The 23,613-nt window shown below is 42.5% G+C and overlaps 1 pseudogene; it reads left to right on the top strand.

Moving 5' to 3' along the window:
* Positions 1 to 23,613, top strand: part of LOC122552870 (uncharacterized) — a 1,138,103-nt pseudogene that overhangs the window by 943,804 nt on the left and 170,686 nt on the right.

The raw sequence follows: 23,613 nt of genomic DNA, 5'->3' as shown, positions 1-23,613 counted from the left end.
ACTGAATCCCGATGTACTACACGTGTCGTGTCTCCCCCCGCCCTCTTCTCTCACCAAAGAAAAGGACTCTCGTGTGTTGCTAAGGTAAGGCAATTGATAGTTCTTGTGTATCGTGTGATTGATTAAAAGTTCATTATTAGTTGGTTAGTTGAATAATATTTAACTTATGATTTTGTATAAATTAATTAAATAAGTAGAGTTGGCTAGACAGGTGATGTGCTGTAGCTGTATATTGTAGGAGCTGGCTGATCCCATTGTGAAGGGCAGTGACCACATCTGCAGCAAGTGTTGGTTGCTCAAAGAACTCTGGATCAGAATTGATGATCTGGAATCTGAGCTTCAAACACTGCGGCACATCCGGGAGGGGGAGAGTTACCTGGACGCAGTGGTTCAGGAGGCAGTCACACCCGGTAGATTAAGTAATTCAAATTCAGTGAGTGATCAGGAAAAACTGGGTGTGACTGTAAGTGAGGCAGGAAAGGGAATTCTGAGTTCAGGAGTGGAGGAGCCTCAGCCCTTGACTTTGTCCAACAGGTATGCGATTTTTGCTCCCTGTATGGATGAGGAAAAGGGCTGTGGACAGGATGAGCCAGCTGACCATGACACCATGGTTCAGAAGGCCACTCAAGAGCGGGAGCAAAAATACAAATAGTTGTTACAGGGGATTCTATAATTAGGGGTACAGATAGTATCCTTTACGAATCGGATTGGGAGTCCCACATGGTGTGTTGCTGGACCGGTGCCAGGATGCTGGACATCTCCAACCGGCTTGAAAGGATATTGGAGCGGGAGGGAGAAGATCCAGTTGTTGTGATCCATGTTAGCACTAACAGCATAGGCAAGGCTAGGCAGGTGGGCCTGTGTGGGGAGTATCAAGCACGAGGAAGGAAATTGAAGAACAGGTCCTCGAGGGTCATAATCTCTGGATTACTGCCCGAGCCAAGTGCTAATTGTCATAGGGATAAACAAGTTAGGGAAGTAAACACGTGGCTAGGAGATTGGTGTGGGAACGAGGGATTCCATTTCATGGGACATTGGCATCAGTTTTGGAACAGGGGCGATCTATACCGATGAGACAGTCTCCACCTGAACCGATCTTGAACCAGTGTTCTGGTGAAAAGGATAAATAGGGTGGTCACTCGGACTTTAAACTTATGAGTCTGGGGGAAGGGAAAGGGAAAGCAACAGGGAGTATGGGGTCAAGTAGAACGATAAGCAACAGGTTAGCATGTGTGCAGGGTTTCAGTTCAAGGCAGACCAGGAATGAAGCAAAAACGAAGGATAACTTTGAACATATGACTAGAGATGTTGGAAATCATGAGGATAAGAAAATTAGCATTAAGGCACTTTACCTGAATGCTCTTTGTATTTGTAACAAAGTAGATGAATTAACAGCACAAATCATCATGAATGATGATGATGTAGTTGACATCACAGAGACGTGGTTGCAGGGGGTTTAGGACTGGCAGTTAAACAGCCAAGGGTTTACAACTTATCACAAAGAGAGGGAGGTGGGCAGAGGGTGCAGGGTTGCCTTATTAGTTCAGAATGAAATTAAATCCATGGCACTGAATGACATAGGATCAGATGATGTGGAGTCGAAGAACCACAAAGGCAAAAAAACCGTAATGGGCGTTACGTACTGACCTCACAGCAGTGGTCAGGACCAAGGGCACAAGATGTACCAGGAAATAGATAGGGCATGTCAGAATGGCAAGGTCAAGGTGACCATGGGGTACTTGAATATGCAAATGACCTAGTTGAATAATGTTGCAGGTGGATCCAAACAAAGGGTATTCATGGAATGCTTACAGGATGTCTTTTTGGAACAGCTTGTGATGGAGCCCTCGTGGGAGCAGACTATTCTGGACTTAGTTTTATGTAATGAGCCAGACTTCATAAAAGATCTTAAAGTCAGGGAACACGTAGGAGGCAGCGATCATAATATGGTAGAGTTCAGGCTGCAGTTTGAAAGAGAGAAGGCAAAATCGGATATAATGGTGTTACAGTTAAATAACACCATTATAACACCTCTCTCACAGGAGCGTGAGAGAGGAACTGAGGAAAATCAACTGGAAGCAGAGCCTAGTGGGCAAGACAGGAGAGCAACAATGGCAGGAGTTTCTGGGTGTTTCCGGATGGGGGGAGGTGGATTTAGAGAGCCATGGCTGACAAAGGAAGTCAGGAAATGTATCAAAGAAAAAGAGAGAGCCTATGAAGTGGCTGGGAAGCCTGAGAAATCAGAAGATTGGGAAGACTACAAAAACAAACAGAGGATAACAAAGAGAGAAATAAGGAAGGAGAGGATCAAATATGAAGGTAAGCTCACCAGTAATATTAGAAATGTTTGTGAAAGTTGCTTTCAATACATAAGAAACAGATGAGTGGCAAAAGTAGAAATTGAGCTGTTCCAAATTGATGCAGGAAGGCTAGAGATGGGAGTCAATAGCTGAAGAACTTAATAAGTACTTTGTGTCAGTCTTCACAGTGGAAGACATGAGTAATATCCCAACAATTAAGGAAAATCAGGGAGCAGAGTTGAGAATGGTTGCCATTACAAAAGAGAAAGTGCTAGAAAAGCTAAAAGGTAACAAAATTGATAAATATCCTGGCCCGATGGGCCACATCCCAGAGTTCTGAGGGAAGTGGCTAAGGAAATAGAGAATTTTAATTCTACCCTGCCATCTCCACTTTACAAAAAGGTAATTTGTACAGGTGCAAAACAGAATGGATTGCCTGCCGAATATATTAAGAAGTTGGATGCAATAAAAACAAATAATTACAATGAAACCACCCCATTTACAATCCAAATTAAAATGATATTGCATCACCTACAAAATGATACATCGGAATGAAAGATGTTTATTTTTAAAAAGTCATTGTCTGTGGCTACGATACAAATGTTTGAAACATGCTGAATCCTTAGGATTTTGTTGAATTGAGTTTTGATCTAAAATTGTGAAAAGTTTATAAATCTGACAATAAATGTCATACAAACTGCTGCACGTGATTCAAGTTAAAATGCAAACATTGTTATGCTAAATCAATAGAATTTAATTGCCTTTTTCAGCCATAACTCATCTGATGTCCAGTATTTGAAATGTGATATCTGTTTCTGCTTTTATTTTAAAATGCTGATCTTTGACAAATTCAGTCCTCAAGTTATAAATCTTTTTCTTAATTAGAAAAAGCCCAAGTAAGATTTATAGAGCATTGACCAAATGACCTGTATCCTAATGTTGACTCTCATTGGACTATATAGCAATTGACATCCTATCTGAGAAAATATTAACATTTTGTTGTCATTATTATCTCTTTTTTTTTAGGATTTAGAAACCTCTTTTTAAAGATTGTCTGATTCCATAATGGCTTTGTTAAGTTTCCATTTATTAATTCTTTGACAAAGTTGTCATAGGCTTGCCTAGGATTTTATTGAGAGAATTGCCTGGAATGTGAGTGTATCCATACTGAAGTTTTACATGTATTAAACATTTTATTCACTTTGGTAAGAGTAACAAAAAGATGGGGTACTGGGCTAATGGTCGGATACTTGGTAGTATGGATGAGCAGAGGGATCTTGGTGTCCATGTACACAGATCTTTGAAAGTTGCCACCCAGGTAAATAGTGCGGTGAAGAAGGCATATGGCGTACTGGCTTTTATTGGTAGAGGAATTGAGTTCCGGAGTCCTGAGGTCATGTGCAGTTGTATAAGACTCTGGTGCGGCCGCATCTGGAGTATTGTGTGCAGTTTTGGTCGCCATACCACAGGAAGGATGTGGAGGCACTGGAATGGGTGCAGAGGAGGTTTACCAGGATGTTGCCTGGTATGGTAGGAAGATCGTATGAGGAAAGGCTGAGGCACTTGGGGTTGTTTTCATTGGAGAAAAGAAGGTTTGGGGTGACTTAATAGAGGTGTACACGATGATTAGGGGTTTAGATAGGGTTGACTCTGAGAACCTTTTTCCACGTATGGAGTCAGCTATTATGAGGGGGCATAGCTTTAAATTAAGGGGTGGTAGGTATAGGACAGATGTTAGGGGTAGGTTCTTTACTCAGCGAGTCGTGAGTTCATGGAATGCTCTGCCAGTAGCAGTGGTGGACTCTCTCCCACTTTATGGACATTTAAGCGGGCATTGGATAGGCATATGGAGGATAGTGGACTAGTGTAGGTTAGGTGGGCTTGGATCGGCGCAACATCGAGGGCCAAAGGGCCTGTACTGCGCTGTATTCTTCTATGTTCTATAAGGCGTTGGTTGTGATCTTTCAAAAATCAATAGAGTCAGGGAAAGTCCCAGATGATTGGAAAATTGCTTTTGTAACCCCCTTGTCCAAGAAGGATCAAGCCAAAAGATGGAAACTTATAGGCCGATTAGCCTAACCTCGGTTGTCGATAAAATTCTCGAATATGTTGTTAAGGATGATGTTTCTAAATCCTTGGAAGTGCAGGGTCAGATTAGAACGAGTCTGCATTGATTTAGTAAGGGGAGATCGTACCTGACAAACCTGTTCGAATTCTTTGAAGACGTAACAAGTAGATTAGACCAGGGAAACCCAGTGGATGTTATCCATCTCGACTTCCAAAAGGCCTTTGGTAAGGTGCATCATGGGAGGCTGCTGAGTAAGGTGAGGGCCCACGGTGTTTGAGGTGAGCTACTGGCATGGATTGAGGATTGGCCATCTGAAAGAAGGCAGAGAGTTGGGATAAAAGGTTCTTTTTCGGGGTGGCAGCCGGTGACAAGTGGTGTCTCGCAGGATTCAGTGTTGGGGCCGCAGCTGTTCACTTTATATAATAATGATCTGGATGAAGGGACCTGGGGGCTTTCTGGTAAAGTTCACCGATGATAAGTAGTTAGGTGGACAGGCAGGATGTTCTGAGGCTGTGGGGAGGCTGCAAAAAGATTTAGACAGTTTTGGAGGGTGGTCCAGGAAATGGCTGATGAAATTCAACGTGAGCAAATGCAAGGCCTTGCACTTTGAAAAAAAGAATACAGGCATGGGCTATTTTCTAAACTGTGAGAAAATTCCTTAAGCCAAAGTACAAAGGGATCTGGGAGTGCTCGTCCAGGATTCTCTCAAGGTTGACTTATAGATTGAGTCCGTGGTTAAGAAAGCAAATGTAATGTGGTCATTTATCTCAAGAGGGTTGGAATATAAAAGCATTGATGTGCTTCTGAGACTTGATAAAGTTAGACCCCATTTAGAATGCTGTGTCCAATTTTGTGCCCCACACCTCAGGAAGGACATACTGGCACTAGTGTGTGCCCAGCAGAGACTCACGGATGATCCCTGGAATGGTAGGCATAACATACGATGAACGGCTGAGGAGCCTGGTATTGTATTCATGAGAGTTTAGAAGGTTGAGGGGAGATCTAATAGAAACTTACAAGATAACGCATGGCTTAGAAAGGGTGGAAGCTAGGAAGTTGTTACCGTTAGGCAGGGAAACTAGGGCCCGTGCGCACAGTCTTAGAATGAGAGGGCATCAATTTATAATGGAAATGAGGAGATATTTCTTCAGCCAGAATTTATTGCCATGGAGCACAGTGGAGGCTGGGATGTTGGGTGTCTTCAAGGCAGAGATTGATAAATTCTTGATCCCACAAGGAATTAAGGGCTACGGAGAGAGTGCGGGTAAGTGCAGTTGAAATGCCCATCAGCCATGATTAAATGGCGGAGCGGACTCAATGGGCCAAATGGCCTTCCTTCCACTCCTCTGTCTTATGGTCTTCATTTTTAAACTTCTCTATCAAGTCTCATTTTCAAAGTTCTCTATCCAGTCACTAGTTTATACAGTTAACGGTCGGGTCCTGGGTGTGTTGCTGAACAAAGAGACCTCAGGATGCAGGTGCATAGTTCTTTGAAAGTGGAGTTGCAGGTAGAGAGGGTGGTGAAGAAAGCATGCTTGCCTTCATCGGTCAGAACATTGACTGTAGTGGTTGAAGTGTTACGTTGCAGCTGTACAGAACGTTAGTGAGGCCTCGCCTAGAATACTGCATACAGTTCTGATCACCTTTCTGTAGGAAGGATGTTAAATCTGAGAGAGTGCAGAAAAGATTTACAAGGATGTTGCCGAGACTGAGTTGCAGGGAGAGGCTGAATAGGCTGAAGTATTTTTCCCATGGAGCATTGGAGGCTGAAGGGTTTTTGTAGAGACTTATGAAATCATGAGGGGTATGGATATGTTGAGTAGCCAAGATTTTTTTCCCAGGGCAGGAAAGTTGTCAACCAGAGGGCATAGGTTTAAGGTGAGAGGGAAAGATTTAAAAAGGGCCTGACGGATAACTTTTCAGGCAGAGGGAGCTGCACACATGGAATGAGCTGCCAGAGTGGTGGAGAGGGGTACAATTACAACTTGTACCTTTTAAAAGGCATTGGGATGGGGACATGAATAGGAAGGGTTGAGAAGGATTGGGCCAAATGCTGGCAAACTGGGACTAGATCACGTTGGGATATCTGGTTGGTGCGGATGAGCTAGGTCTGTTGTATAACTGACTCTATGACCCCATGCATTTTGATGTCAATGCTGAATCAACCTTTTGAGATAAACTATTTCATGGTCAGAGCTATCTGGAGTTTAACGTCTTTTTTTTTAAAATGCATTTGTAATGAAGTTGATCTGTTTACTCTGTATGTGAAAAAGAAAGAATGGATCATTATTTTTAAAGAGGAAATGATGGCTGAAGGTTGTACACTTGCTGCTGCAGAATATTACATGTTCATACAGAATATAATTAGTTCTATTGGGTGAGTTTTTGAGATGTGCCTTAAAGCAGTCTAGTGGGTGAAAGATTTCTACGAAGTATTGAAGTATTGTTGGAATAGAGAACTGCCACACATACTGTGATCCGACCCCTATGCTGTCAGTTTTCAAACAATTAAATCACTGCTCATTCATATTCAATCCCCTTTTGTACATGAAATGTGACCTTTGTTTTGCTTCCCACTTCCCTATCTCTATCTACTGAGGATCTGAATCCTGAATGCAGACTGAGGTAACCAGTTGTTGTCAGGAACAACCACTTCACACATGCTCTTACTAACTAAAATGGGAACAAAATGGCTTCTTAATGCAAATAATATGACAAAATGGCTTCTCGGCTGCAAATTGACAATTCTGCTAAAAGCTGCATAAAATGGCTTTTAACGCTGTTATAGTCCATAGTTGACAAATCACAGTCTGCCTCAACAGAGATTAGCAAACAATGCTTCCTTTACAGCACAGAAATAACTAGACTAGATGATACATTACTGGCCAATCTAACTGACCTTCAATTGCTGGTGCAAAGATTTGGTTAGTGAGATAAAAGTTGCTTAAGTGTCGGAAAATAAAGTTGGTTCCCAGGAAATATCATTGGATCAAGTTGCTGTCTGTTAAGATTATTTTGTAACTTGATTGGTAATTGTCTGAATTTACTACGCGACAATGGCCTGTACTTTTCTTTAAGAAAAGTATAAAAATATCTTTGTTTTAAGCCATGCGTGCAGCTCCTCTGAGGAACACGGAAGCGTATAACCTCTGTGTTTCTGGGCGATCTGTGCCCGGCCATATGAAAAATAAAGAATGAAGTCTTAAAGAACCAGACAGAATGTGAGTGCTTATTGACCAATCACGGAACAGAACCCCCCCGCCCCTATCCACTGGGGTCCAGGTCCCATCTGGTGCTATGACTCGGACTCAGTACGGACAGATTATGGGAAGCGGTGTAAGTGCCTTGGGTCCTCCGCTATTGAGTGTAGAGGAATCGGCCAGCCAGGCGTGAGTATTTTGTCCCTTTGGTTTCCCCCTCATTCATTAGTGGTTCACTTGACCCCTCGCTGCTTACCAGGGATCGGCCTTGGTAAGAATTAATTCAGGAAAGATTAAAGAGGAGGTGGGACACCCACTAACAGGTGGGGGACCTGTGGATCCAAAATAGAGTCCAGGACACTTTTGTTTTGGAAAAAAAAAGAGACGAGTAGGGGACTCGGATTCGGTCGGATTGGTGTTGCCTAAATTAATTCTGAAATTGTTCTGTGAAAGACGAAGCAAAGAAGTATCACGATATAACAAAACTGTCGGATTTTAGAATGTCGAGAATGTTTGGCAGAAATCATTAGTCTTGTTGTTCAATGTTGGGTTGTTGATTAGTGAAAGTTTCAGAACGATCTGAAGCATGGCTGCTTTAACTCATTGCCAACAAAAGAATGCAAATATACCTTACTGGCCAGTTCAAGGAATTCTGCATGTGATTGGGAGATCCCAAATGCTGTGTGCCAACCCTGACGGGGTTGATTGGGACCAGGATACCCACTGGGGGCGTAACCTACCTCAGAGGCTCACCCAGCGATCTGATCAAAATCACCAGAGTCAAAAATCACACTGAGGCCCAAGTGCTCTCCTGTCCTGAGCATTTCAGCAGGAGGGAATGAATGAAGGGAAGAAGCTTTCTTGAAGTGTTTCACCAAGTATCAGTGTGGATGATGAAATCAGTGAGCGACTGGGTGAGAAATACTCTCCCAGCTGTGGTAGCGTGCATTCAGAACAACTTGTAGACTTGAAATCACCAACTGAGAAGAGCAAAGTGATGCCAGCAATGAGGAACAGACTCCCATGCCATCACACTGTCTCTGTCCGTGTCACACTCAAACAGCCATATTGCCTGAAACCGATGAGCTGCCTGAATTCCAAATTGGTGCAAGAAGTTTAGTTAGTAGCATCCAACCAGAGACACTTCGCTTCAAGGGCAGAACTAGCTTTGCCAATGGCTTTTGGGCTGGTGCGGGGCTGGATACGCCAGAAGGCCGTAATAATGGGGCATGTGATGGAGGTTGAGCCAGAGCTTTCAAAAGAATTAGCAGAACTGCAGGCGGAAGAGTTTGGTCGAAGTAATACTCCTGGAGGGCAAGTAGACTTTAAGCTCTGTCCATTTAAAAACAACTTGAATGATCAAAATGCAAGTAATCAGTTTTCTGAACCAAGTAAGTTTGACTTGCTGCACGTTATTAATGAATCTAGCAAGGCAGTGGAAACTTTTGGAGATGACCAAAATTGAAAAGAGAGCTTGTCCAAGTCTGGTGAGGAGGAACGATTGGCAAACTTGAGTGAGACCAGAATGAAGAAACATGAACTGGAATGATGTGTTCATAGAGAAGGCATCCAAGGCAGGACTGGAGACAGAAACCAAAATCAATACCAATGTGTCTGTGTGTTCTTCCAGTGCACAATGGGAGGGGTTTTCACTCAATATCCATGAGATCTCTTCAACTCCTCTGTTGGATTTACTGAACAGGGAAAAGGACCAACTTGAGGCACAATTTAAAGTACCATTCCTCGAGCCTGAATCTGAGGAAATCCATGAGGAGCACATGGACAATGGACATTAAAAGAGAGGAACCCAAGGACAATTGTGAGGATAAGGATGTCTTTAACGGAGATGATCTGAAGAGCAGTGACTCAAAGGCCAATTCTTTGGTTGATATGAAACGGTAGACAATCCTTTAACCTGAATCCCGAAATCCGAAAAGCTCCAAAGTCCAAAGTTGTTTTTGTGAAGTTATTTCCTCATTAACATGGTTGTTTGGCGTATCACTCAGATGTGACGTAGTGTGGGGGCAGGGGGAGCAGCACTGGCAAACCACAATTCTGTTTCATTGCCCCATTTTACAAAAATCATTCCTCCGGTATGATTTTTAATCATTTCACCATCAAACTGTCACTTATTCTGAAATTTGAAGAGTTCTAAATTCCGAGAACCAGCTGGTTCCAAGCATTTCAGATAAAGGATTGTGCACCTGAGCTATCTCCCTTTGTCAAGGACACTGTTGAACAATTGCATGAAATCACAAAGTCTCGAGCTGAGAAGATCCAACTTACTAATCAAGGATTACAGTTCAAATTGGATGTTGAATCCTGGCCCAGGTCACCTTCCAAGGATCGAGAGGAGGAACACAAGACGGTTATCCAATTGGAGACATCTGAAAGAGATGACAGTGATGATGATAAGGAGGAGGTATGATCTCCAGATCTTTGTCCTCGACCTGCAAATATTAATTTTGAAGCTGTTTTGGGATGGATTTAAATTTCAAGAATTGGAGATGTGTTATTGGTCTCGAAGCATTGATGCAATTGTTTTATTAATAATTACAGAGCTTCTTAAATTCCCATGTTTTAACATACTTACAGGATTGTCATTGTTTCTGTAACAATATGTCAAAATACAACTCCAATTTTTTCAGGCACATTTTGCAGGTCTCATTTTCAGAAATTACCCTGAGTGTTCCCCTTTACGAAGGACCCTTTACAAAAAGACTGTTAAATGGTTAACAAATGCATTTTTAAAGCTCAGGAAGACCACTTGGGATACTTTGCAACTTTGTAAAGATGATTTTTTCCACCACCTTGATCAAGTCAACTATTTTTAAAAATCGAAAACGAGAATAAAGCATTTCTCCTGACTCCATTAACTGAATTGTGTATTCAGTTTGAGTACTCAGTCCGATAAAATATACTGTTTAATGTCACTCCATGTGGAAACCTTAACTTTCATTACATGGCTGAGAATAAATTGGAAATGAATTCCAGCCTGTGGCCAACTCGTCAGACATGCTCTGAGATATAAAAAGAAGGTTCTTGTTTGTTTGTCTCCCCGCTTTCATGTTTTGATTTCAGTTTTGTTCCTGACCTTCAGTTTCTAGATTGACCAACAGTCTGTGTACTTTGCAACAGGGAAGCCCAGTGTTTGGCACAAGTGGGCAGGAAGAATTAGCCAAACGCCTGGCAGAGTTGGAATTGAGTCATGAGACACTCGATGACCTGGTAGATGACCAAAATTCGTTTGATGAGGACTTTGGGCTGAGCTGTAGCAAATGCAGCAGCCAGTACAGGAGGCCCCGTCTCCAAAGGATGTGCCTCTGAAAATCCAAAGGGAACCTTACTTTTCTGTAGCTCCTGATGCTTTCGAGGTTGAGAAGATGGTTCATGCAGTGGCTGAGGAAGTAGAAGGAACTTGGCCACGCTCCAGGAGATCTACGAATACCCCAGACTATCTTGAGAATAATGAATGGAAAGGTGTAGAGAGTGTGAGCAAAAGAGTTTTTTTGTGAGGTGAGCTTCAGCTTTTGCGTTTGAACACAAAATTATTTTATCTCAATTAAGCAAGAAAGGTCTGAGTTAATAGTGCTCCACAGCAGCTCTGATTGATGATATGTATAACAGAGCATGTTAAAAACATTATCTCGATCCTGATGACAGCTTTGAATTCAATTTCCCATTTTGCCCCTTCCCTAAAAGTCCAAAGCCCCTTTCTCCTCCACTGTTTGTACTCTCCCATTGTTAATTTATCATCATCAACCTCCTCCTCATCCTGTTATTCACAAAATCCCATCTATCACCACTTTGCCAACTCTGAGAATCGATAGTTTCTGTTTCTATTTAATAATATATGGTGTCTCTTCCAGTCACTCATTTTTTTTTAATTCTTCTGTATCATCTGTCTTTCCATTGGTTGATAATACAACATTTAATTATTAATCATCTTCTTAAAACTCTCCAGAATCTTGATCTTCCACAGGTCACTCCATAATTTTCAGATGAAGAAAGACTTAAAAGTTGCACTTTTCAGTCTGAATTTGTGCTGTGTTGAGGTTCCCAAAATTGACCAAAATATTCTCTAAGATCTTATGCAACTTAGTGGCTTAAGTCATTTGTGTGCAGTTGGAAGTGTCAGTTTTTTTTTTAATGGCCATATCTATCACCTTAAATGACCTGTATGTTTGAATACTTTGTGGCCTTTGCTGTAATCGGATTAGGATTTTACCGTTTCAGGTGTAATTCCTTTTTTAGCTTCTCAATGTATGACTTCATCTCACTCTCAACTTCAATTCCATCTTCCGGTAAATATTCTTCTGTATCTGTCACTGCATTACAATTCCATCTCTGTCCCTTCACCCCAAGTTGGAATCATTTAGTTTCCTTCTCTTAAATTCCCAAGTCAAGATTGTGTTTATTACTATAACAATTAAGGGCGATCTGAGCATGGGCTCCTGTGGGCCCCTTCCATTCTCCACACCTTTCTCGTGTGAAATCTTTATTTTACCCCAAACCTTGCATTTCCCAACCACCTCTATCCATTTGACTATGCTCCCCTTCATTTGAGGTGCTTTTGAGTTTTGCCATTGGTCTCCTCAGAGGCAACTCTTGAAATAATTTCTGAAAATCCATGTAAACCATGTACGCTTTTTTCGTACTAATTTGCTCTTTTATTAATACATCCTTGTCAAATTATTTGATAGTTCACAACCTGCTAATTAGAAATTCATGCTAATTGCTCCTGATTAGCTACTGTCTCTTGAAGTGCTTGTATTTATCTCCATATTTTTAACTCTTAATTTACCAACAAATGAAGCAAAACTAACTGATTGAGAAATTCCTGTTTTTCTTATTTTGATCGAGGAGTTAGCTGCCCTCCAATCCTCTGGTCAACTTTTAGGAGGTAATAATTGGAGCCATGATAGTTTGCTTTCTATTTCCAGCATGTCCCACAAATGTCATTCATTTTGTTTCAAAGATTTGCCTCATTTTATGTTGTGGTGCCTTCCTTAGTATTATATTAGTAAGCTTGTCGAATACGTCTGCACCTACCCTTGGTCGTTTTGCAATCCTATTAAACCCCTTCTTGAATCTCTCTTTTGCCTTCTCTCCTGCAATCAATGATATTCTAAATTTATCCTTGGTTCAGATTGTGGAGCAAACAGTTGCTATTTTATATATTTTGAACAGTATTCCTTTTTGTTTTCCATGTAGCGATCTAACGAGCTTTTTTTGGAGGGGGAGGACGTATCTAATATAATTTTTTCTCCGTTACCCTTTTACTTCTTCCAGCTTGTATTTAACGTGACGAAAGAAATTCTCACTGAGATGTTTTCTGAAGATCCCAGTGCCAGTCAAGCCCCATGGATGAAGCCAAGCCGAATTAGCTCTGCTTTCTTCAAACGAGCGAGGAATTTAAATGAAGTGAAGGTAATAATTCCATGGAATCCTTTTGTCTTACTTGTCAGTAATAATGTTGCAAATGCACTGCTAGTTGGAGCCTTGGATGCTGCCTGACCTGCTGTGCTTTTCCAGCACCGCTCTAATCTAGACTCTGGTTTCCACCATCTGCAGTCCTTGTTTTTACCTGGAGCTAAAATATGTAGATTGTGTAAGTGAGTGACTCAAACAGTGGCCACTATCCTGACTTGGAATTCTGCCACTGCTTCTTGCAAGTCCTTCCCTAATGAGATTGTGGGTCGAGGTTAGCACCATTGTGTCAAGATTAGAGTGGTGCTGGTGTAGCACAGCAGGTCAGGCAGTATCTAAAGAGCAGGAAAAATCAACGTTTTGGGCAAAAGCCTTTCATCCTCGGATGCTGCCTGACTTGCTGTGCAAGACTAGCACCACTCTAATCTTGACTCTGATCTCCAGCAACTGCAGTATCCACTTCCGTCTACCATCTTCTCAAGGACAACTAGGAAGGGGCAATAACTGCTAGCCCACATTTATGTAAACGCCCACATTCCATGAATGAACAAAAAAAAATTACTCGAAGCTCATTGAGCACCAAGGAACTCCATTTTAATTCTAAACTCCTCAATGAACATTTTTTAAATGACTCCTCGGGTCTGGGCATCGTCGGCTCGCCAGCATTTATTGACCGATCCTAGTTGATTTTGAGAACCTGGTGAGCTATCTTTTGTAACCACTGTAGTCCATGTGCTGTAGGTAGACTCACAAAGCCCTAAGGGGGGAAAATTCCAGGGAGTTGATACAGTAATCCTGAAGAACCAGTGATATTTTTCTAAATCAGAATGGTGCGTGGCTTGGAGGGGCTTTTGCAAGTGACAGTCCTGTGTATCTGCTGTTCTTGTCCTTCTAAATCTAAATGGTCATAGATTTGGGAGGATCTGGCTAAAGATCTTTGAATTTCTGCAATGCATCTTGCAGATTGTACACACTGCTGCTACTGAGTGGAGGGTGGTGGAGGGCCTGGCTGCTTGCAGATGTGGTCCCAATCAAGTGGGCTGCTTTGTCTTGAATGTGGCGAGCTTATTGTGTGTTACTGGAGCTGCACTCATCCAGGCAAGTGGGGCGTTTTCCATCAGACTCCTGACTTGTGCTTTGTACTCGGTGGATTTGCTATGGGGATTCAGGAGGTGAGTTATACACCACAGTATTCCAAGTCTCTGACCTGCCCTTGTAGCCCACAGTATTTATATGATGAGTCCAGATGAGTTTCTGGTCCATGGTAACCCCCATGGTGTTCATAGTGAAGGATTCAGTGATGGTAACACCACTGAATGACAAGGGCCATTGGTTGAATATTCTGAGCGTTATTGAGTTGTACAGCTCAGAAACAGACCCTTTGGTTCAACTTGTCCATACTGACTAGTTATCCGAGATAAAATCTAGTCCCCTCGCTAGCGTTTGGCCCTTTTTCCTCTGAAAAACTTTCTATGCATATACTCATCCAGATACCTTTTAAATATCTTTATACAGTCGCCCCTCAGCCTCGGATGCTGCAGGGAAAATAGCCGCAACCAATTCATCCTCTTCCTATAGCAGAACCCCCCCAACCCTGGCAACATCCTTGTAAAGCTTTGCATGATCCTTTCAAGATTCACAAAATCCCTCCGAGAACAGGGAGTCCAGAATTGCACACGGTATTCTAAAAGAGGCCGAATCTGAGTCATGTACAGCCGCAACGTGATTTTTCAACTCCTAAACTCAATGCCCTGACCAATAAAGGCAAGCATAACAAACACCGCCTTCACTATCCTGTCTACTTGTGACTCCACTTTCAAGGAACTATGAACATACACTCCAAGGTCTCTTTATTCAGCAACACTCCCCAGGACTTTACCATTGAGTATATACGTCTTGCCCCGATTTGCCTTCACAAGATGCAACACTGTCCACTACACCTCTATTTTTAGTGTCATCTGCAAACTTACTAACCATACTATGTCCCATGTTCACATCCAGATCATTTATGTAACCTAAGAAAAGCAGTGAACCCAACACCGATCCTTGTGGCACACCACTGGTCACAGGCATCCTACTGGAGATGGTCATTAACTGGCAGTTTGGGTGCAAAACTTACTTGCCTCTTGCCAGTCCAACCTGCATATTGTCCAGATCTTGTTGCCTTTGAACATAACTCCTCAGATACTAAGTCTGTGAATGGTACTGAATATTGTGCAACCATCAGCACTTCTGACCTTATGATGGAAGTAAGATCAGGAACTGAGGAGCCCCATTTTACTCTGATCTCCCCGATGATCCTCGAGGAACCTCATTTTACTCCAAACTGGAGACACAATGTAATAGCTCTGAGTGTTAGCCATGGCTCAGTGGCACTCTTCCTCAGTCAGCAGAGGGGATTAAGCAAACGCTGAAGTGAAATCCTGGATGACGGTCCTGGTGCAGTACTGAAATATTGTTTTCGAAGTGAGGCCACATTTTCCCCCTTGGGTGAGTTTTTTTAAAAGAGTTTTGGTGTGACATTGAAGAGGAGTGGAGTTCTCCCTCATGGTCCTGGTCAATCTACTACATGAGTCAGTCTGGCTCAACGTTTACTGAACCATTTCTCTAATTTGTGGGAACTTGCTGTGTGAAAGTTTGTTGCAGCTTTTGACGATATTTTAATAGTGAATATACTTCAAAGGTTGGGAACAACATGCAACAAGTGTGAAATGTGATGTATATTTGCAAGTTGTTTTTGGCAATTTGAGGTTAAGGTGGATGACTTGAGCATTGGTTACAAAGTATTGTCCAGGACGCAGACCAAGTTCTTTACTATTACAACAATGCACCTTCTATTTTACTGTGGCACTGACATTGAAGTGCACACTGGATGACTTCTTCCAGTAACTCAGACTTGAAACACTGCAATGTGAACTTTTTACCACGGTCTAAAGTCAATATCAAGCTGCTCATTGTCTAGCCTGACTTCACTTTGAGCACAGTTTGTGAAGTGTTGCACTTTGCCAGAGACTGAGAATGGGCATGTTTGGACATCAGCTTTTCATTCACAGAGCAAATTTGGGACTGTTCATTTCCTTTGTTTTGTCTTTATAACTCGACTCGACTGTGTCTTCAGTCTGAACTGTACTATTTCCCACACCTACATTTCCAGTGTGTTACTTGCCTTTGGTGGTGTTAGCCGGGAAACCTATCAAACACTTCCTGCCTGGAGCCATGTGAGGCAGTGGTTAGGTCATATAGCTTTGATGAACTCATCTGTTAAACTGAGAACGATTTGACCCTCCTGAAATGCTGGGTTCACTGTATGAATCCACATCAGCCCCAATATTTATTGTGAGACTTCCCATAGCGCTGATCTTGAGTTGTCTGCCTACAGTCTATGAAAGGCAGAACATTTCTGGAATTCGAGGGAGCAGAGGCTTCTTAGAAGGTGCTGTTGGCAAAGTGCTGAACCACGTAATGCAGTGAATCGTTAAGTGAAATAATTAATTTTCTCAGCCGAGGTCTTCAGCAAGAGAAAGTGACAAAACTTCTCACAATCTGGGAATGTTGCATGCTACCTTAATGTTGTTTTGTATATGCTTTCAGATCTCACTGATGTTATTCACTTCAATTGTCATTCAGTTTTCAAGCATTTAGCAGATTTTTGTTAAATAGAACATGCTTTGAGTTTCATCCAATTTTGCATCTTCATTGAGCAGTTTTAGAGACGGATAATGGATTGTGGATTGTTTTGTCTGTGTATTTAGGGTGTTTGCAACAGCTGCCATTTCTCCAGTGCTTCTATCCCCAGATCTTCATTTCTAATGAAGTTATGATGTTGTTTGGATTCAACCAGGAGCAATAGCAGAAGACAGCTTGGCAGAAGATGAAGAAATTTGGCAGGAGAAAACGTGATTGGATGACCCATATTTTGGTAAGTGCTTCAGTTTCGGAATTGTCCAGTTTTACATTGTAGCATTACGTCACGATTATGAACACTGCATCATACATCTGAATTTTCTATTATTTCAAATGGCAAATGCTTTATCTGTTTTTGGCTTACCTGTCTGGTTCTCCTGGACACATCCAGAAAATGCTTCAACTTTCTGATTGAATTGAAAACTTGGGTCCTCACTGGAGTAATTTGCTGAAATCCAAATCCTATTATTCCTTAGTTGCCAGAAAAGTTGAAAAAATATTCAGAAGTACATTGAATTCAGTGCAGTTGGCAAAGTAGTGTCATGTGTACTTCTTTAAGTCCCAATGTTTGATTTCACTTTCTGTCCATGTTTCTTTCAGTCCTATGATGAGTTTGTAAAGAAGACCAAAGCTGAACTCAGTACAGATCTTGATGTTGCCAGCTCAAACTCAACCAAACCGCAGATTAAAACTCTGTACTCCACTGCTACTGAGAAACCGAAGACGAAACCTCCTTGTCTGCAGAGGTACTTTCAGTAATGGACGTTAATTGTAACTTTACGAAGGAAAGCCTCTTGTATTTCTCTTTTATGCCCTAGTGGAACCCCTTTTGTCCAAATAAGTTGGTGATGAAGTGGTTCTTTAGTTAAGGAGACCAGTACTTTTACAGAGACTTTACAGCAGAGAAACGTGTTTTTTGGCCCCACAGATTTGTGCAGTTATTTAGTCTCCATGCGAGTCTACTCCCACTTTGTCTCATCCCATCAGTGCATCCTTCTGTATATTTCTCCCTGAGGTACCTATCTAATTTCCCCTTTCAGAAATTTGTGCTATTCAACTTCAGCATTCCCGGCTCTAGCAAGTTTCATGTTGTCACCTTTCTCAGGGAATAATATTTTGTTTTGAATTTGTGATTCAATTCGTTAATGTTAACTTCCTGTTCAGTCAGCCTCACAAGTGAAAACATTTCTCCCTCTATGCAGCTCAGGCACCTTCAGCCAGGACCAGAGGCCTGATGGGAAGGTAACTTGAAAATGTAATAACTTAGCTCGGAGTTCAGTGTTTTTCAATTCTTCGGTGGCAGGTGGAGTGGGAGGAGTGACAGCGAGGACCAGAGACCTAATGGGAAGATAACTTTGAAATATAAAAACTTAGCTGAAAATGTGTTGCTGGAAAAGCGCAGCAGGTCAGGCAGCATCCAAGGAACAGGAGAATTGACGTTTTGGGCATAAGCCTTTCTTCAGGAAGGGCTTATGCCCGAAACGTCGATTCTCCTGTTTCTTGGAAGCTGCCTGACCTGCTGCGCTTTTCCAGCAACACATTTTCAGCTCTGATCTCCAGCATCTGCAGTCCTCACTTTCTCCTCCAATATAAAAACTTACCTTGGCAGAGCAAACACTGTGCAGGAATGGACACGAGACTGCTGGGTAAGTGAGGCTTTTAAAGGAGCAACAGAGGGAGAGGGCACGGGAAGGCGCAGCGGACTGGTGGATATATATTTGGGCAGCAGCTGAATCCCAAGATGCTACACGTGTAGTGTTACCCCCCCTCCCCCCCACCCCGCGCCCCCTCCTCTAACCAAAAAAATGGCCTCCCGTGTGTTGCTAAGGTAAGGTGTTTCAATTGATATTTCTTGTGTTTCGTGTGATTAATTAAAAGTTGGCTATTAGTTAGTTAGTTGAATAAGACCATAGAGAAGTACTAGAAATTATTTAATTCATAAATTTGTATAAATGAATTAAATAAGTAGAGATGGATGGACAGGTGATGTGCTGTAGCTGTATGGTGTGGGAGCTGGCTGGACCCATTGTGAAGGGCAGTGACCATATCTGCAGCAAGTGTTGGTTGCTAAAAGAACTCCGGATCAGAATTAATGATCTGGAATCTGAGCTTCAAACACTGCGGTACATCCGGGAGGGGGAGAGTTACCTGCTTTGTTTCAGGAGGCAGTCACACCCGGTAGATTAAGTAATTCAAATTCAGTTAGTGATCAGGAACAACAGGGTGTGACTGTAAGTGAGGCAGGTAGGGGGATTCTGAGTTCAGGAGTGGAGGACCCTCAGCCCTTGACCTTGTCCAACAGATATGCAATTTTTGCTTCCTGTATGGGTGAGGAAAAGGGCTGTGGACAGGATAAGCCAGCTGACCACTGCAACATGGTGCAGAAGGCCATTCAAGAAGGGGAGTAAAAAGACAAGTAGTTGTTACAGGGGATTCTGTAATTAGCGGACAGATAGTATCCTTTGCAAGCCGGATTGGGAGTCCCACATGGTGTGTTGCCTGCCTGGTGCCAGGGTGCCAGATATCTTCGATTAGCTTGAACGGATATTGGAGCAGGAGGGAGAAGATCCAGTTGTTGTGATCCATGTTGGCACTAACAACACAGACAAAGCTGGGCATGTGGGCCTGTTGGCGAATATCAAGCACTAGGAAGGAAATTGAAGAACAGATCCTCGAGGGTCATAATCTCTGGATTACTGCCCGAGCCACGTGCTAATTGTCATAGGGATAAGCAAGTTAGGGAAGTAAACACGTGGCTAGGAGATTGGTGTGGGAATGAGGGATTCCATTTCATGGGACATTGGCATCAGCTTTTGGAACCTGGGCGATCTGTATCGATGAGACAGTCTCCACCTGAACCGATCTGGAACCAGTCTTCTGGCGTAAAGGATAAATCGGGTGGTCACTAGGACTTTAAACTTATGAGTCTGGGAAAAGGGAAAGCAACAGGGAGTATGGAGTCAAGTAGAAAGATAAGCAGCGGGTTAGCATGTGTGCAGGGTTTAAGTTCAAGGCAGACTAGAATTGAAGCAAAAAAGAAGGATAACTTCGAACATATTAGTAGAGATGTTGGAAATCATGAGGATAAGAAAACTAGCATTAAGGCACTTTACTTGAATGCTCGTTGTATTCGTAACAAAGTAGATGAATTAACAGCACAAATCATGATGAATGATTATGATGTGGTAGGCATCACAGAGAGGTGGTTGCAGGGGGTTCAGGACTGGCAGTTAAACATCCAAGGATTTACAACTTAGAGAGAGAGAGGGCAGAGTTGCCTTTTTAGTTCAGAATGAAATTAAATCTATGGCACTGAATGATATAGGGTCAGATGACGTGGATTCTGTGTGGGTGGAGTTGAGAAACGACAAAGGCAAAAAAACCATAAGGGGGGTTATGTACAGACCTCCCAGCAGTGTTCAGGACTAGGGGCACAGATGTACCAGGAAATAGATAGGGCATGTCATAAAGGCAAGGTCACAATGATCATGGGGAACTTCAATATGCAAAGGACTGGGTGAATAATGTTGCCAATGGATCCAAAGAAAGGGAATTCATGGAATGCTTACATGATGGCTTTTTGGAACGGCTTGTGATGGAGCCTACAAGAGAGCAGGCTATTTTGGACTCAGTGCTATGTAATGAGCCAGATGTTGTAAAAGATCTTAAACTAAGGGAGCACTTAGGAGGCAGCGATCATAATATAGTCGAGTTCAGTCTGCAATTTGAAAGGGAGAAGGCAAAATTGGATGTAATGGTGTCAAAGTTAAATGAAGGTAATTACAGGGGCATGAGAGAGGAACTGATGCAAATCGACTGGAAGCAGAGCCTAGTGGGGAAGACAGTAGAGCAACAATGGCAGGAGTTTCTGGGTGTAATTGAGGACACAGTACAAAGGTTCAGCCCAAAAAAAGGAAGATTATTCGGGGGTGGGGGGAGGGGGTGGCAGGGGCATTAGACAGCCATGGCTGACAAAGGAAGTCAGGAAATGGATCAAAGAGAGTGAGTAAGCCTATAAAGTGACCAAGAGAACTGAGAAATCAGAAGATTGGGAAGACTGTGAAAACAAACAAAGAGAGAAATAAAGAAGGAGAGGATCAAATAAGCTTGCCAGTAATATTAGAAATGATAGTAAAAATTTCTTTCAATACATAAGAAACAAATGAGAAGCAAAAGTAGAAATTGGGCCATTCCAAATTGATACAGGAAGGCTTGTGATGGGAGATAAGGAAATAGCTGAAGAACTTAATCAGTCTTCACAGTGGAAGGCATGAGTGAAGGAGAGTTGGGAGCAGAGTTGAGTATGGTATCCATTACAAAAGAGAGAGTGCGAGAAAAGCTAACAGGTGTAAAAATTGATAAATCCCCTGGCCCAGATGGGCTCCATTCCAGATGTTCTGAGACACGTGTCTGAGGAAATAGCAGAGGCGTTGGTTGTCACTGGAGTCAGGGAAAGTCCCAGATGATTGGAAAATCGCTTTTGTAACTCTCTTGTTCAAGAAAGGATCAAGACAAAAGATGGAAAATTATAGGTTGCTTCGCCTAACCTCGGTTGTAGGAAAATTCTAGAATCCATCGTTAAGGATGAGATTTGTAAGTTCTTGGAAGTGCAGGGTCTGATTAAAACAAGCCAGCATGGATTTAGTAAGGGAAGGTCATGCCTGAAAAACTTGTTGGCATTCATTGAAGAGGTAACACGTAGGTTAGACTAGGGAAACCCAGTGGATGTGATCTATCTAGACTTCCAAAAGGCCTTTGGTAAAGTGCCTCATGGGAGGCTGCTGAGTAAGATGAGGGCCCATGGTGTTTGAGGTGAGCTACTGGCATGGATTGAGGCTTGGCCGTCTGAAAGAAGGCAGAGAGTTGGGATAAAAGGTTCTTGTGCGGAATGGCATCTGGTGACAAGTGGAATCTCGCAGGGTTCAGTGTTGGGGCCGCAGCTGTTCACTTTATATATTAATGATCTGGATGAAGGGAACTGGGGGCTTTCTGGCGAAGTTCACCAATGATAAGAAGTTAGGTGGACAGGCAGGATGTTCTGAGGAGGTGGGGAGACTGCAGAAAGATTGAGACAGTTTAGGAGAGTGGTCCAGGAAATGGCTGATGAAATTCAACGTGAGCAAATGTGAGGCCTTGCACTTTGGGAAAAAGAATACAGGCCTGGGCTATTTTCTAAACGGTGAGAAAATTCAAAAAGCCAAAGTACAAAGGGATCTGGGAGTGCTAGTCCAGGATTCTCTCAAGATTGACTTGCGGGTTGAGACCGTGGTGAAGAAAGCAAATGTAATGTTGTCATTTATCTCAAGAAGGTTGGAATATTAAAGCAGTGATGTGCTACTGAGACTTTATAAAGCTTGAGATAAGCCTCACTTCGAACACTGTGACCTATTTTGGGCCCCACACCTCAGGAAGGACATACTGGCACTGGAGTGTGTCCAGCAGCGATTCACACGGATGATCCCTGGAATAGTAGGCTGAACAAACGATGAATATCTGAGGATCCTGGGATTGTATTCATGAGAGTTTAGAAGGTTGAAGGGAGATCTACAAGAAACTTAGAAGATAATGCATGGCTTAGAAAGGGTGGACGCTGGGAAGTTGTTTCCGTTAGGCAGGGAGACTAGGACCCATGGGCACAGCCTTAGAATTAGAGGAGGTCAATTTAGAACGGAAATGAGAGACATTTCGTCAGCCAGAGAGTCGTTGGCCTGTGGAATTCATTGCCACGGTGGCCGGGATGTTAAATGTCTTCAAGACAGAGATTGATAAATTCTTGATCTCACGAGGAATTAAGGGCTACGAGGAGAGTGCGGGTAAGTGGAGTTGAAATGCCCATCAGCCATGATTGAATGGTGGAGTGGACTCGATGGGTCGAATGGCCTTACTTCCACTCCTCTGTCTTATGGTCTTCATTTTTAAACTTCTCTATCAAATCTCGTTTTCAAAGTTCTCTATCCGGTCACTAGTTTATACAGTTAATGGTCGGGCCCTGGGGAGTGTTGCTGAACAAATAGATCTTGGGATGCAGGTGCATAGTTTCTTGAAAGAGGAGTTGCCGGCAGAACATTGACTGTAGTGGTTGAGGCATTGCGTTGCAGCTGTACAGGACATTGGTGAGGCCTCATCTTGAATACTGCATACAGTTCTGATCGCCTTTCTATAGGAAGGATGTTAAACTTGAGAGAGTGCAGAAAAGATTTACAAGGGTGTTGCTGGGACTGACTTACAGGGAGAGGCTGAATAGGCTGAAGTATTTTTCCCCAGAGCATTGGAGGCTGAAGGGTTTTTGCAGAGGTTTGTAAAATCATGAGGGGCATGGATAGGGTGAATAGCCAAGATTTTTTTCCCAGGGCAGGGGAGTCATAAACTAGAGGGCAAAGGTTTAAGGTGAGAAGTGAAGATTTAAAAAGGGCCTGAGAAGTAACTTTTCAGGCAGAGGGTGCTGCATACATGGAATGAGCTGCCAGAGTGGTGGAGAGGGGTTCAATTCTAACTTTTCGAAAGCATCGGGATGGGTACATGAATAGGAAGGGTTGAGAAGGATATGGACCAAATGCTGGCAAACTGGGACTAGGTCACATTGAGATATCTGGTTTGTGCGGGTGAGTTGGGTCTGTTGTATAACTGACTCTATGACCCCTTGCCTTTTGACCCCCATGCTCAATCAATCTTTTGAGATGAAATATTTCATGGCCAGAACTATCTGGAGTTTAACATTTTTTTTAAAAAAGATGCATTTGTAATTAAGTCGATCTGTTTATTCTGTATATGAAAAAGAAAGAGAATGAATCATGATTTTTAAAGATGGAATGATGGCTGAAGGTTGCATTTGACATAAAACCTGTATACTTGCTGCTGCAGAATATTATATGTTCATATAGAATATAATCAGTTCTATTAGGTGGGTTTTTGAGATGTGCCTTAAAGCAGT

Source organism: Chiloscyllium plagiosum, unplaced genomic scaffold (assembly GCF_037043375.1).
Source record: "Chiloscyllium plagiosum isolate Xiang-an unplaced genomic scaffold, Cpla_swu_hap1 HiC_scaffold_9, whole genome shotgun sequence".
Taxonomy (NCBI): Eukaryota; Metazoa; Chordata; class Chondrichthyes; order Orectolobiformes; family Hemiscylliidae; genus Chiloscyllium; species Chiloscyllium plagiosum.
This window is presented reverse-complemented; position numbering and strand designations above follow the sequence as displayed.